General features: G+C 37.7%; 1 protein-coding gene and 1 pseudogene across 15 annotated transcripts in view; both read left to right on the forward strand.

Annotated features, from left to right (window-relative positions):
• The window catches only part of PMS1 (PMS1 homolog 1, mismatch repair system component), a 91,116-nt gene that overhangs the window by 35,302 nt on the left and 40,021 nt on the right, over positions 1-15,793 (forward strand). The gene's annotated exons all lie outside the window — the stretch shown is intronic.
• Positions 2,295-3,249, forward strand: LOC101000548 (annotated as a pseudogene).

Below are 15,793 nucleotides of genomic sequence, written 5' to 3' on the forward strand. Positions count from 1 at the left end.
GAGTGCGTACACTCTACTATGTTCTCTTCCTTTTTTTTCTTTCTTTTTTTAATTGAGAGGGGCTCGTTCTGTCACCCAGACTGGAGTGCAGTGGCATGGTCACAGCTCACTGCAGCCTCAGGCTCAAGCAATCCCTTCCACCTCAGCCTCCTGAGTAGCTGGGGCTACACATGTGTACCACCATGCCTGGCTCATTTTTAATTTTTTTTTTTTGTAGAGATATGGAGGGTCTCCCTATGTTGCCCCGGTTGGTCTCAAACTTCTGAGCTTTCAAGCAATACACCCTCCTTGGCTTTCCAAAGTGCTGGGATTACAGGTGTGTGAGCTACTATGCCTGGTCCTTTTTCCTATTTTAATACTACTTTACATTTATATACTTTTTTCCCAGGTTTCAGAACAGTTACAATAACTTTGTGAGATAGAAGGCATTATCTCTGTTTATATGGGGGAACTTAAAGCTCAGAGCAACTAAAGGAATTCTTTTATATTTTACAGTAATAGTGCTTAGGTCAGAACCCTTTTTGATCCAGTTTTCCTATTGTCAGGAAGATTCTTTATTGAAGCCATGGTAGAATGTTTTTGATCAAAATCTTTGATCATTTAAAATAAATAAAATAAGAATAGCGGCCGGGCGCGGTGGCTCAAGCCTGTAATCCCAGCACTTTGGGAGGCCGAGACGGGCGGATCACGAGGTCAGGCGATCGAGACCATCCTGGCTAACACGATGAAACCCCGTCTCTACTAAAAAGATACAAAAAACTAGTCGGGCGTGGTGGCGGGCGCCTGTAGTCCCAGCTACTCCGGAGGCTGAGGCAGGAGAATGGCGTGAACCCGGGAGGCGGAGCTTGCAGTGAGCCGAGATCGGGCCACTGCAATCCAGCCTGGGCGACAGAGCGAGACTCCGTCTCAAAAAAAAAAAAAAAAAAAAAAAAAAGAATAGCAACCTATTCTTGTTGGCATAAAGCTCAACCAAATGATACCTTGAGATCCCTTCCAGCGCCACCATGCTATGATTCCTTAGGATGTTGATGGATGGAGGCTCATCCTACTAATAAAAATAACTCTATGACTCTGGATCCAGAGGATATTTAGTAATAAAAAGTTTGTCCCCAAATTAATAAAAGACCAACATTAGAAGGAACATAATAATTAGGAAGGAAAAACAGAAAAAGGTAAAATATAAAGAGAAATAGGAATTACATATTTGTAAAAGAAAAGTGGGCTGAGCGCGGTGGCTCACACCTATAATCCCAGCACCTTGGGAGGCCAAGGTGGGTGGATCACGAGGTCAGGAGATCGAGACCATCCTGGCTAACACAGTAAAACCCCGTCTCTACTAAAAATACAAAAATTAGCCAGGTGTGGTGGTGCGCGCCTGTAGTCCCAGCTACTCAGGAGCCTGAGGCAGGAGAATCACTTGAACCCGGGAAGCGGGGAGGTTGCAGTGAGCTGAGATCGTGCCACTGCACTCCAGCGTGGGCTACAGAGGGAGACTGTCTCAAAAAAAAAAATAAGAAAAGAAAAGAAAAAAGAAAAGTGAGTAGAAATCTTTTGAGTTAGAAAATATAGTAAGTGAAGGCTGGGTCTGGTGGCTTACACCTGTAATCCCAGCACCTTGGGAGGCTGAGGCGGGTGGATCACTTGAGGTCAGGAGTTGGAGACGAGCCTGGCCAACATGGTGAAACCCCATCTCTACTAAATGTACAAAAATTAGATGGATGTGGTGACAGATGCCTGTAATCGCAGCTACTCAGGAGGCTAAGACAGGAGAATCGCTTGAACCTAGGAGGCATAGGTTGCAGTGAGCCGAGATTGCACCACTGCACTCCAGCCTGGGCGACAGAGACTCTGTCTCGAAATAAATAAATAAATAAATAAGATTATCATTTCGTGTGTGATGAAAATGAATATATTAGAAATGTTTGAAATGACATGAGAGTTATTTTCAGTCAAATATGTATCTTCTAAGTTTTTTTGAGAGGTTTATATCATTTTCCCAACCAACGTAAGATTATCAATGTAGGTATTTTCTTTAGAAATTGAAAAGCAGGGGCCCCGCCACTAGCTCTCCGGGCGGGGCGGATGGTGCCTCGGTCTCCACCTCCACCTGCCTGCTCGTGGCCCTGCGTGAGAGGGCAGAGGCAGGGTGGAGGCGTTGGCGTGGCCACATGTGGGCCGCGGTTGCTGAGTGTGGCGTGGCAGTGGAGGAGGAGGTGGGGCATGCGCTGAAGCGGGATCCGGATCCATTGCTGTGCACGCTGGTCGGGGAGAGTCCCGTGGGCCTCGGTAGGAGCATCAACTGCGGGGCCTCTATCGACCTTACTAGAAAGATGAAACCTGATGAAACTCTTACGTTTGACCCAAGTCTACTCAAAGAAGTGGACCGGAGTCAGAATACAGCTACATTTTCTCCAGCCATTTCCCAAATACATCCTGGAGAAGGGTTGGTTTTGAGGCCTGTTTGTACTGCTGACTTAGAGGGGTTTTTTTAAGGTATTGGGTCAGCTGACAGAGACTGGAGTTGTCAGCCCTGAACAGTTTATGAAATCTGGGGATTATGTTACAGTTGTAGAAGATGTGACTCTAGGACAGACTGTTGCTACAGCAACTCTGATAATAGAACATAAATTCATCCATTCCTGTGCTAAGAGAGGAAGAGTAGATGTGGTTAGTGATGAATGCAGAGGAAAGCAGCTTGGCTAATTGTTATTATCAACCCTTACTTTGCTAAGCAAGAAACTGAACTGTTACAAGATTACCTTTGAATGTCTACCACAAAATGTTGGTTTCTATAAAAAGTTTGGATGTACTGTATCTGAAGAAAACTACATGTGTCGGTTTCTAAAGTAAAAATCTTATAAGAAAATTGTTAAAAGAGCTAATGCTACAAGGCTCCACTCTTCTTAGAGTTAAAATATTTTGTTGCTGCAGCCAAGTGACCTCCATAAATACTGGACTGAAAAAACATTGTAATACTACAAGTAAAATGACATTTACAAGATTACTTTGGGCTGATGGGAAATGCTGTGAATTTAGGTTACAAATGAATATTATAAAGGGGATGATTTTTTTTCATGTCTTTTTTTCCTTTTTTATTTCATTGTACATAATTCATGTTTTGATCTCTAAAACTAGGCAGTCATCTTTAAAACTTTGGATCTTTAAAAACAAATACCCCATTACTCCTAAAATTTGACTGAAAAAACTCACAGATTTTTTCTTTTTCTTTCTCTTTTTTTTTTTTTTTTTTTTTCTTTCTGCTTAGATTTTATTTTATTTTTTATTTTTATTATTATACTTTAAGGTCTAGGGTACATGTGCACAACGTGCAGGTTTGTTACATATGTATACATGTGCCATGTATACATGGTGTATACAATGGTGTGCTGCACCCATTAACTTGTCCTTTACATTAGGAATATCTCCTAATGCTATCCCTCCCCCCTCCCTCTACCCCCCCGACAGCCCCTGGTGTGTGATGTTCCCCAACATGTGTCCAAGTGTTCTCGTTGTTCAATTAAGGGAGTGATTTTTAACCAAAGGAATATGTTTTTAACTTGAATCTTTTCTTGCATTGTATTTTCCCAAAAGTTTCGCTTCATTTCTTGGTAGTCAAGAGTATGGGTAATAAGGAGTTGTATGTCTGCTATCTGTGTTGCTCATGAAAAAAAAAAGAAGCATATATCGAATAAGGCTGTTTCTTATCACATGCATAAAATTAAATCTTTTTGTTTCAGAGAAACATCTCAGTACGCTTAGGGATGTATCATTTCCCACATACTAAGTCAGGCTGGATAAATTAGTTATTATAACTAAACATAGTGTAGTCCAACATTCGTTGATTCCAATACAGGCAAATAACCTGGTCAGTCTTTTAAAGAAGTAGAAGAAATGAAAATTATTTGACAAGATTAAAAGTAAAACAATTTAAATGTTTTACTAAAAGTTTGTATAGGTCTATGTAGATAAAAAGTACCACTTGTCTTATCTGTGAATTATAACTATTCATTTGTTAAAAACATCTAAGAGCAATTGTAGTGGGACATCTAAGGTACTTTTTAACAGTGAATTAGCAAACCTCAGCATATGTGTTTCTACCTTTATTTTTTTCTTTTCATGGGTATCTGAAGCCTCTCTTCTGACTAACAGGTTTTTCAAAAATGGAATATCACAAAATTGAGTGAAATACAATACTTAAAAAATACATTGAACTGGATTTGTCAAATTCATAAAGTGTTGATGGAAGCTTTACTTTTTAGTGTGATTATAATGGCACTACTCTAGTCATTATCCTGTTTTTATTTTATTTTAATTATTTTTTAAAGTTGAAAAATATTTTAATGGTTCTAATCTTTTGCATTCCATGTTACATTAAACCTGTTCATATGATGAGTAGTTTTCTGTTAGAACAAAAAAAGAAATTGGGAAACAGTATTTATAGTGTACTACATTTTATTATTTTTGGAGGACACTATATTAGAACTTATATTTAGCAAACACAAGTTCCTTTATAGCCTTCAGTAATTTCAGATGCAGTTCAAATCCTGGAGAGTATGTTGAGAGTATTATACTGTGAAAGTAATATAAAATCATCAAAAGTCTTTTTGTAAAATTAAGTATTAGCTATTGTACAGAGAAATCATGGAGTGAATTAGAGCAAGCTGTTTATGTTCAAGCTTTTTTCTCATAGTAGATTTTTTTTAATTTTTATATTTCTTAATAGTGCTGTTGCACCTTTAAAATGTCAAAATATGTTGTTAAACCTCCCAAAATAGCAATGGCGTGTTACTATAAATCTCTTCGAACATTGAGTCCTATTTTGCTCTTAGCCTTTTTCTTTTAAACATGCCTACTTTCATCATTCTTTATGTGCTTTTTTGTAAAGAATTTCTTTGTCTGCTTAAAATTTAAACCTGGCGATATTGTTGTCTTTATTTTTTTCTGCATTAGAAACAAACAATCATATTGCACATAATACGAGAAGTACTATTGCTATTTTGATAACTTGGATTGGATAGTGTTCCTTCTTTTTATGAAGGTTTAACCTGCCAAGACATTCTTTGAATACTGATAATGTCGATGTTCTTGCCAGTATGGTTATGTTAGAGAGAGGTATTTTTCTTCTTTCATCACCATGTTCCTTGAAAGCATAGTGAATAATGAGACAGCCAAAGGGAAATAATTTACAAGTGGATTCAGTGAGTTTATTTAAAGTAGATATTATTTGGAGAATTGCTAGAGCCATTCCTTAGATGAGCACTACAGTTTTCAGCTTTAGTTGTAATAACTGAATCCCTGTGAGGTCATACTGTAAATATTTTTATTTATAAAGTAGTTATTTTGCAAAATTAACAGTTTTTCTCAATATGATAGTATCTGAAACCAATTTAATATTCTTAGCTATTTCATATGACAGTGCTTAATTTCATAGACCACTAGTTCAAAACATAATGTGAAATGTGTGATTTCAAATAAGGGCTTCTCCTATGTACGTTATAATTGCTGATTTGTGTGTATATTTGCTTTTCCAGAAATAATATTTGTGGTTGTAAAAATTGTTTTGATTGAATTTTGTTTTGATAATTAGAGGCCCACTGGTATTGCAAAAGCTGAATTGGATGTCATTGATATAAGACGGTTTTAACTGTTATGAAAGAGAGACATGAATTAAAGAATGTGTTCCTTCCTATTCCCACTTCTGTATCACATGAGCATTAAGGCTTATTGAGATGTTGGTTTTCTGTGTTGTTTGTGTTGTTCTTGTTGTTGTTTCTTTGTTTTGAGGTCTGGAAGAATGAATGATGTCAGCTCCAAAGGGTTGAATATCTCTGAATTCAGTTAATCTGGGAAGAGGCAGGCCCTTAACCAGGAACAGAGCCCCAAAAACTGGCTGTGGAGATTTGGTAGTGAGTGGTGGCTGAAGATTTGGTTTATAAGATGAAGATAAATAAGTGATGCCCTATAATATATATCCACTGTACTCATGATATCTCCTTTGTCATTTTGTCCTTCTCTATCTTTTACTTGATCATCTTGAATGTCCCAGGTTTGTTTTACCTGTGCTACTGGGAATCAAGGAAAAGTCTTTTGCCACATTTGGACCAATGTTAAGGGTCAGCTCCCCTCCCCCAATCCCAGCCAGGAATGTGAAGTCAGTATAATCAGGAAGAGATTCCAATTCAGGAGTGTGGCTCAAATGCCCCTTCCTTAGGAAGAAATTATTCCAGTGCCAATCTGGAAAGTTTGGGTGTGTTTTGTTTTTGTTTCTTTTTTAGTTAAAGAAGGCGGACATCTTTTCAGATATATTTTAAGATTAGCTTGGGGCTGATTATCAATATGGTTTGGTTTGGGTTTTTTTTTTTTTTTTTGCTGACAAATTGATGACTAAATTTATTAAATGGTTTTCACATTTTCTTCTTTTGTTAAGGATTCTTTTACTTTTCACCTAAATTTTGTGAAATATAGAAAAGATTAAAGACATGTAAGTGAAATTTTAGTGTAGTTTTATGTTTGTAAGCAGTATTAGGAGTCTCTGAAGTCTTCCATTATTCCTCAATAGGACATTATTCCTCAACTGCTCCCAGTGTGTTTTCCACATATTCCTATTATGTCATTTTGCTTCACTGGCAGTGATTTGCATTCTTTCTTTCCTACTTGACAGACTTTTATGGGAGGGAGGGCTACATCTAATTCATCTATATTCCCCTTAATACTGAGTGCATAGTGCAGGATGGAATATTAAATTAATTAGGTAGTGTTAAAGCCAAAATAGTAAGTGTATGAAACACTAGTTTTAAACACTCTGGCCTCTCATACCTTATTCATAATATTTATTAATAAAATTCATTCTTTTGAATTCCCTGGTGACCTCTTATGTATTTAGGGAGTATATTTTCACTTGTATTCATATATACAATTCTAGTCCATTGCCCTTCCTGGGAGCTAAGTCACTGATACATCTTCTTTAGAACTAATAAGGAATCGTATAAAGACTGCATGGATGGGGCGGTTGAGGGGAAACACTTGATGGACAGTCTCTGAGAGCTGTCAATTTAATGTATTTTGTTGCTATTAACAGTCAAATAGGAGAACATAATTGTTCCTTTACTGATCTTCTAACCAAATACATTTTATATACTTATTGTTAATCCTAACACACATTTCTCTATTCCAACACTGTAGATTTCTCTTCCAAACAATAATATCCAGATAATCCTGCACAAATGTAGCTTTTTGAGATTAGGCCAGTGAAAGTCAATGACATGATCTCTAAGGCCCTTTTTAACTCTAAAACTCTGATTTTTAAGGATGTTCACATATGTGTATCTTGAGCACTTCATTTCTTTCTTAGAAAATTGGAATTTCACATTTCTATTACTTAGAAGTTCTACTGAGTTCATATATGAAATCATAAAATAATAAAAGGTAGAAAGTTCTGCAATAAACATGGTTATTCAGATCTCTTTGACATACTAATTTTCAACCTAAATGCCCATCAAATGATGAATGGATAAAGAAAATGTCGTGTGTATATATTATATATACAATAGAATGCCATTTAGCCATAAAACAGAATGAAATCCTGTCATTTGCAGCAATATGGATGATCTTGGAGGACATTATGTTAAGTGAAATGAGCCAGGCACAGAGAGACAAATACCACATGAACTCACTTATATGTGGAGTCTAAGAAAGTTGATTTCATAGAAATAGAGAGCAGAATAGGTGTTACCAGAAGCTGGGGAGGGGAAGGAGAAGGAGGAAAGCTAGAGGAGTTGGTCCATGGGGATAAAGTTATACTTAGGAAGAATAAGTTTGTTTGTGTGTATGTGTGTGTGTGTGTGTGTGTGTGTGTTTGTTTGTTTTTTTGTTTTTTTGGGTTTTTTTTGAGACGGAGTCTTGCTCTGTCGCTCAGGCTGTAGTGCAGTGGCGCCATCTGTGCTCACTGCAAGCTCCGCCTCCTGGATTTACACCATTCTCCTGCCTCAGCCTCCTGAGTAGCTGGGACTACAGGTGCCCACCACCACGCCTAGCTAATTTTTTGTATTTTTAGTGGAGACGGGGTTTCACCATGTTAGCCAGGATGGTCTCGATCTCCTGACCTCGTGATCCGCCCACCTTGGCCTCCCAAAGTGCTGGGATTACAGGCATGAGCTACTGCGTCCGGCCCAGGAAGAATAAATTCTTATATTCTGTCACACCGTAGGGACACTATAGCAAATAACAATGTATTGTGTATTTCAAGATATCTAGAAGAGCTTTCGAATGTTGTCATCATGAAGAAATGAGAAATGTTTAAAATGATAGGGTAATTGCCCTGATTCGATCATTGTACTATGTATACATGCATTAAAACATCACATTGTACCTCATAAATGTGTAATTATTGTATGTCAATTATAAATTTAAAATCAAAAATGTTTTAAACACTCAGTTGCAGAGTTTACTGGTAAATACTTCACTGTAATAAAGCATCTCTCACAATGTATCTCTGAAGAAACATTCTCAGATTTAGCTTTTCAACCTGTATATGTAAACTCTTCACAATGTCACAATGGTAAAATTAAAATAGTTAAAAATCATGCTTTAGATGTAAAAACTAGATTATAGGGTTTACTGGTAAACATTAAATTCACTGTAATAAGCTCACAATGCATCTCTGAAGAAACATGCCCAAACTTAGCTTTTCAACCTTTGTATATAAACTCTGCCATAAGTCGCAATGGTCAAAACCATGGTTAAAAAGCATATTCTAAACACTTGATTACAGAGTTCACTGATTGTTAAACAGTTCGATTCACTGTAAGAAAGCAGCTCAAAATGCATCTCTGAAAAAAAAAAAATGAGGATGTAGAAGGATCCTTAGATCTTTACGTCTGAAAAGACCACTGAAAATCTTTTTTGTCCTGCCTCAAATCTTTTAGCAAATAGTGTTTTTAATCCCGTCCACCTGACTTTTTATCTTTGTGTGACCCCAAGAGTTTTAGTGAATTGCCCAATGACTTAAACACTGAATATAGTAGAGGATGAACTACAGTTCACATATCTTAATTTTTAATGCATCATTCATCCTCCCTTACTGTAGCTTCCTCCTACCAACTATGCTCAGAGTATTGAGTAGGTGCTTTGGAACGGTTAAGTGATGGCTTGCACTCTGAAGGAGCTTACGATGTAAATGAGGAGATAAGATGTGCAAGTGTATAAACATAGCATAAATATACCGTAGACCTTGTCATTGCCAAAACCACACTTCCTCCATAATTTCAGTGTTAATGTGTTCCTTCTCTAATCACTACCTGATGCCTCTCCATCTTACTCTGTTCAACAACCCTTAGACTCTGTTGGACCTGTGACCCATTGTTCCTACTGCTTTTTAATTGTTTCTTGTCCTCTGGTGTCCTTGGTTCTCTCCTTACCTTGCTTAAATTTTGTGGTCCATCATTGTCATCCTTCTCTTGGGCACTTTGTCAGTTCTCTTGGTCCTTTCTCACTTAATTGTACTTGTTTGACTAACCAAATCCTGATTAAATCCATCTCGTCATCATTTTGGTACCAGAGCCCAGTATGTAGGGGAAGAAAACACATACCCATGCTGAATAGTGCCTCTGTAAATTCATGAGCACTAATCTTCATGCTGCCAGACAGTCATATTCCTGTTTTTCCAGTTAGCAAACCAGAAGCCTTAGGGTTATTCTCCGCTACTGATTCTCTCACACTGTAATCTGATTCCAGAGTAAATTCCATAGGTCTAACTTTAAAATATATCTAGAATCTAACGACTTTTCACCATGTCTGTAACTACCACTGTGGTCCAAGCCACCATTATCTATCACCTGGATTTTTGTAATAGTATCCTAATGGACTCTCCCTGCTTACTTCTTACCCTCTTCAGTGTATTTTCAGCCAGTATTTCTATAAAAATGTGAGTCAGATCATATAACTCGTGTTTAATTAGTTCCCATCTCATTCAGAGTAAAATCAAAGCCTTTATAAGCGGCCTATGAATTCTCTATCGGGGTCAGTAAATTTTTTTCGGTATAGAGTCAGATGGTAAATATGTTAGGGTTTTTAGGGCCATATAGTTTCTGTTACAGCTATTCAGCTCTGTTCTAATGTGAATGTAGCCATAGACGATGATACTGTATTTACAAAAACAGAAAGGCCGTGGGCTGTAGTTTGCTGACCTCTGTAGATCCGATGCCCCCATTACCTCTGATTTCATTAATCTTTTTCCTTTTGCTCATTTTGCTTCCGTTGTTTCTGGAACCTGTGAGTCATACTTCCAGCTCAGGACTGTCACATTTGTAGTTTCTTTGCCTAGAACATTTTTCCTCAAGTAACTGGTTCAATCCTCATCCTTTAGGTTGTCACTTAAACTTTCTCCGTGAGGCTTTCTTTAGCCCTCCTAAAATTGCAACCATTTCCCCTGTCCTTCCGCCCCCTACTTTCCTGCTTTATTTTTCTTAAACTTATCAGCATCCAGTATGCTATATATTTTATTTATCTTGATTTATTTTTCTCTCCTCCTCTAGAATATGATTTCCTTGAAGGGAAGGACTTTGGCTCTTTTTTCACTGTCATATCCCTAGTGCTTACAGTAGTGCCTCAAGTAGGTGCTCAAAAAACATATCAGATGAATGAGGGCTGACAACAGGATCAAGGGCTGAGAACAGGAGCACTCCATTATGCACTCCATTATGCTAGTGGCACCAGCCCGACTGGACTGTAAGGGTAGACCTTAAACCACCTGAGATCTAGAAGCAGATGATATCAGTGTAGATTAAAGGTAACAACTGGACAGAGAGAGAGCAAAACAGCAAGTATTAGCTCTCATACTCTAGACACTCCCCACTCCTATTGGTTGGGAGACTTCTAGAAAGTCACCAAAAAGGGAGGGGTGAGCCTGGCCAGTTGGTAGGTGGGTGTTATTCATTCAGTGGAGTAGGAACAACCTCTGAATGAGATTTCATTTAGGACCCCCCCGGGTGGGTTATAGGAAAATTTTGTTACAGCAGAATTTGGTTATGTGGATAAAATGGTCGAGATTATTCTAAGGAGAGAAATAGTTGAAACATAAAATACATAGGCAGGAGAGCACATTTAGAGGCAGTAAAGAAGTTTGTTTAATTGAGTTGGTATTTAATATGAGAGAATAGAGGAAGATAAATCCAGCAAGATAATTTAAACTTTTTAAATGAGAAAACTGGAAGCCATTAAAAGCTTTTAAGTAGGGAATTGACATGATCAAGATGATGCTGCTACCTTTGAGAGTCAGTTTGGCAGTATTCTACGGGGAGGAGCTAGGGAGACCATAAACATTTAGGAAGCTGCTATAAATTGTATGCTCTAAGGGCCTGAATGCAGACAAACACATTAGGTGTGAAAAGCACAAAAGTGTCTGTTTCCCTTTATAGCTATTATGGGGAAGAATCAATGGGACTAGCTGTGAGTAGAAAAGGACCAGAAAAGGTTTGAAGATAACTGATTTATTTAGCTTATGTGCCTGAGGAAATGATAATACTACATCCTTTTTCAAACCCTAAATGCACACATCTGAGTTGCTCCTATAATGTATTGCCTTCCTGAATTACACTGACATAATTTTGATTTTACTCCCAAAAGAAGCTTATAGAAACAAAACTTTTAAAGTGAAATTGTTACTGCACCAGTAGAGAGTTGTTAACTGGTCAATTGAGAGAGAAAAACTAATCAACTCTAGGCTGGATATTATTTATTTTTTAAATTAAAAAAAAATTTGTTTAAGACAGAATCTTGCTCTGTTGCCCAGGCTGGAGTGCAGTGGCACCATCTCAACTCACTGCAACCTGCATCTCCCAGGTTCAAGGAATTTCCGGCTAATTTTAGTATTTTTAGTAGAGATGGAGTTTCACCACGTTGACCAGGCTGGTCTCGAACTCCTGACTGCAAATGATCCTCCCACCTCGGCCTCCCAATGGATGTTATTTGTTACTCTTAAAACTTGTTGCTTGTTTTGGAGGGGGAAAAGACCCAGAAGTAGAATAAAGAACCACACTGTTGAGATCTTTGCCCGAACAAAATAGGGTGTATAGGAAGGGAAATAACATTGGATAGGTACCAGGGAGCCAGCTGATGGGAGTGTTATAAGCTCAGCGTCTGTGCGTTTGGTCTTAATATGAAGGAGAACAACTTTAAAATCATGTAGAGGATGGAGTTGTAATGCAGAAGAGATGATTGGGAGGGCTTCATTTTGAATGAAAACCAGAATGTAATCTATAAGGTGTCCTATTAAATGAAAATAGAGAGTAAAGGCTGAAATCAAATACTACTATGTTGTTACAAAGCAATAGCAGCTTGATTTGTAAGTAACCTTTTGCATAAAGTGAAATGTTAGAAATGAGCAATTGCCTCAGGATTCAAAGACTGAAGAACTGATCAGCAAGGCTGACCTGAAGGGTTTTCTTTTTTTTTTTTTTAATTGAGATGGAGTCTTGCTCTGTCGCCCAGGCTGGAGTGCAGTGGCACAGTCTCAGCTCACTGCAGCCTCCACCTTCCGGGTTCAAGTGATTCTCCTGCTTCAGCCTCACGAGTAGCTGGGACTACAGGCGCGTGCCACCATGCCCAGCTAATTTTTTATATTTTTAGTAGAGACAGGGTTTCACCGTATTAGCCAGGATGGTCTTGATCTTCTGACGGCGTGAGCCACCACACCTGGTTGGGTTTTCTTTAAACAGTATTAAGAAGTACAGATAGTACAGAGGCAGAGAAGAGAACTTCAAATATTGTCATATTTACCTAACTTTAGTGCTGTTTGAAAGGTAGGTAGTGAACTTTAGAAGGCCAGTTATTGAAATATTTGTTACTTAAATAGTAGTCTCCTAGTCCTAAAACATTTTATGTGTTTTAAATAATAAAATACAAAAAATGGATACTACTGTATTGAACAGCTCCTGAATATTATTACTAGTGTCAAGACCAGCCATCTCCCTCTGCCAGCTTTGTTCTTAAAAACAGAAAGAATGTTACACATTTTAATGTAGTAAGTGGGCCAAGAGAATTCTAAAAAGTACGGTTTTAAAATTCATCTCCAATGTCTAAAAACACACATTAGCTTCGTTTTCTTCTTCCTTTTCTATGTGAAATCTGAGTAAACTTACTGTTGATTTGCTTCTCATAGAATAGTGTTGACCTTTTCTCGTAGTTGCAGTGACCTATATTTAAGTTAAAGCTTGAGCCAGCTAGTATAAGAAACAAATTTGCTTTTAATTAGTTAAATATAGTTAATATAAGAAGTAAATTTATGGCCTGGCACAGTGGCTTACACCTGTAATCCCAGCACTTTGGGAGGCCAAGGCAGGTAGATCATGAGGTCAAGAGATCGAGACCATCCTGGCCAACATGGTGAAACCCTGTCTCTACTAATAATACAAAAATTAAGTGGGCATGGTGGCACACACCTGTAGTCCCAGCTTATCGGGGGGCTGAGGCAGGAGAATCGCTTGAACCTGGGAGGCAGAGATTGCAGTGAGCTGAGATCACACCATTGCACTCCAGCCTGGCGACAGAGTGAGACTCCATCTCAAAAAAAAAAAAAAGGTAAATTTATTTTCATTTGAGTAATTAAATATTTCATATATATCAACTGATGCTTTTTCATTAGGCTTTAAATGTTGTAATGATATGATTCTTTTTAAAATCGGAACCCCTGCTCCCACTTCCCTGCTGGAAGAAACCATACATGTAGCAGCATTATGTGAGAGACTTGTCTTGATGGATGAGAATAATTTCTAATTAATCTTTTTTCCTTTATTTGTTGTAGAAAGGGCGTCAGATCTTCAAGATTTTTACTTTTGAGGAAAAAAATTATAGAACTTTCAGAGACCACCACAATCTTCCTTTCATCCTTAGGAAGAACTTACTTAACTACATATCAATAAAATAGACTCTGGAGAATAGTTTCAAGTTCTGACCTTACATATTGCCACTAACTGGTTTACATTACGTGTCTAGGCTTCAATTTCTTTGTCTCTTTAAAGTGGAATAATAGTACTTACCTTACAGAGTAAGGTTTTTAAATGAAAAAAAGCATTCACAGCACAGTGCCTGCTCCATAAGTACTCAGTAAAGGTTAATTGCTGTTGTTATTAATGTGAATATTGTTAAAATCTGATTAGATTCAAAAAGGATTATTAGAGGAAGTGGCCTTAAGCCTGGTTCTTCGGAAAGACTACGCGGGCAGAGGTATTCAAAGCAGGGAGAACAGCATATGCAATGTCAGGGAGTCATCAGAGGTCAGAGAAAGCTGGTCTAAGAAATGAGATGAGGCTAGAAGGGTTGCTTGGAGCCAGATTCTGAAGGACCTTGTGTAGCTTACATGGGAATGTGTACTTCTTGTTGAAGTGACCAAAAGGGAACTAAATGAGACATTTCAGTAGGAGACTAACAAAATAAGATAATTCTCATGGCAGTTGGAGGATGGACTAATTTATGTTTCATCATTGTTAAGAATGTGGAAACTGATTCCATTGTCTGGGAAGTTACACAAGGAATGGAGAAGAGGATCTAGGCAAGAAAAATATTTCTGATGTAAATAAGATTTGATTACCAGTTGGAAATAATCTTTCTTGTTTTTAAAGACTGCAAAGAAATGAGTCTCAAGAATATCCCTTTTGAAAGTTATGCAAAGATTAACTTTATGCCTTTACATTTTTATTTAATGTTTTACTCCATTTTATTTTTAGAGACAGGGTCTTGCTCTGTTGCCCAGGCTTAAGTGCAGAGGCATGATCATAGCTCACTTCAGCCTGGAATTCCTGGGCTTAAGTGATCCTCTTACCTCAGCCTTCTGAGTAGCAAGGAACACAGGTGCATGCCACCGTACCTGGCTAATTTTTTTATTTTTTGTAGACACATGGTCTCACTGTGTTGCCCAGGCTGGTCTTGAACTCCTGCCTCAGCCTCCTAAAGTGCTGGGATTACAGGCCTGAGCCAACATGCCCAGCTTATTATTTAATTTTTTAAAAGATCCTACCTTTACATGGTTGAAAACCCAAAAATGTATGAAAAGGTAGAATGAAAAAATTATTCTTATCTTCATCTTTCATCTGCCTAGCTCCTATAAACTGCCCCTTCTGTAGATAAAATGTCTGTTAATTTCTTTGCAACCTTCAGGAAAAATAATTATGCATGTTCTCTTTCAAAAAAGAATATAAAATAAGAGTAAAAGTAAGAGATTTTATAACTCAATTGTACTGCATAAATTTTACCAAGACAGAATCATTTTTGAAAGTTTGAGGCTATTTAGCAACAATCAATTCATATCAATGTTTATTATGTCAGTAAAATGTGGTTTGTTCTTTTAACAATGGTATTGATATTGTGATGGAATAATCTATAATTTTATACTGAATTCAAAACATTTAGCAGTGTCTTAGTGGTAAGATGCTATAGCTCATATTGTTCCTGTGTTGCCAATGTGGGAAAAAGATAACCTTTTTAATATTGTGTTTGTGCCTCTGTCCTTTTTGGAGTCAGAGTCAGTGCAAGTACATACACAGGAGTAAATAGTGATAGATATAGATCTAGTTATAGTAACTTGTAAGATCTTAGAAGTAAACTTATGGTACTTAAGAAATTTGGCTGGGTATGGTGGCTCACACCTGTAATCTCAGCACTTTGGGAGCCCAAGGTGGGAGGATTGCTTGAGCCCAGGAGTTCAAGACAAGCCTAAGCAACATGGTGAAACCCTGTCTCTTCAAAACATACAAAAAAATTAGCTGGGCGTGGTGGTGTGCACCTGTAGTCCCAGCTACTC

Source organism: Papio anubis, chromosome 10, assembly GCF_008728515.1.
Source record: "Papio anubis isolate 15944 chromosome 10, Panubis1.0, whole genome shotgun sequence".
NCBI classification, from domain to species: domain Eukaryota; kingdom Metazoa; phylum Chordata; class Mammalia; order Primates; family Cercopithecidae; genus Papio; species Papio anubis.